The sequence below is a fragment of the Fulmarus glacialis genome, unplaced genomic scaffold (assembly GCF_000690835.1).
Source record: "Fulmarus glacialis isolate BGI_N327 unplaced genomic scaffold, ASM69083v1 scaffold24803, whole genome shotgun sequence".
Classification (NCBI taxonomy): domain Eukaryota; kingdom Metazoa; phylum Chordata; class Aves; order Procellariiformes; family Procellariidae; genus Fulmarus; species Fulmarus glacialis.
In genome coordinates this window covers 1-482 of record NW_009201327.1, presented here as the reverse complement: position 1 = coordinate 482, position 482 = coordinate 1, and positions in this window count along the sequence as shown.

Below are 482 nucleotides of genomic sequence, written 5' to 3'. Positions count from 1 at the left end.
CGCAGCCGTAACTTCACAGCAGGACGCCCCGAGCTTCAGCCGTCAGCACGCATTGCCGGTGCTGCACGGAGACTTGCTGGTCCCAAATAAACCCTTTTGCCGCCCTTTCCTGGCCCCTGGCATTACCCTTTGTCTTCCCCTGCTCTTCCTCCCCGCCCATACTCTACCTCCCCGCGCGGCCAAGCAGCTCCGGTGCAAACCTACAGGGGCACAACGCCGGTGGCCACCGTGCGCGGGGAGCGCCCGGAGAGAGGGAGGTGGCCGGGAGGCGGTTAACAGGAGGGAAAAAATTAACGAGGCAGGAGAGCCATAAACCCGACATAAAATAAAATTGGAAATGCCTTTCGTTAAAGATTAGACTTAAATCAGGAGCTTTTTTTTCAGCTGTTGTGCTACAGGTGTGCTGCCTCAGAGCTACACGGAGCCCGCGGCCCCCCGCGGCCCCCCCTGCACCTCTCCAGGGTGGCCGGGGGACCTTAGCC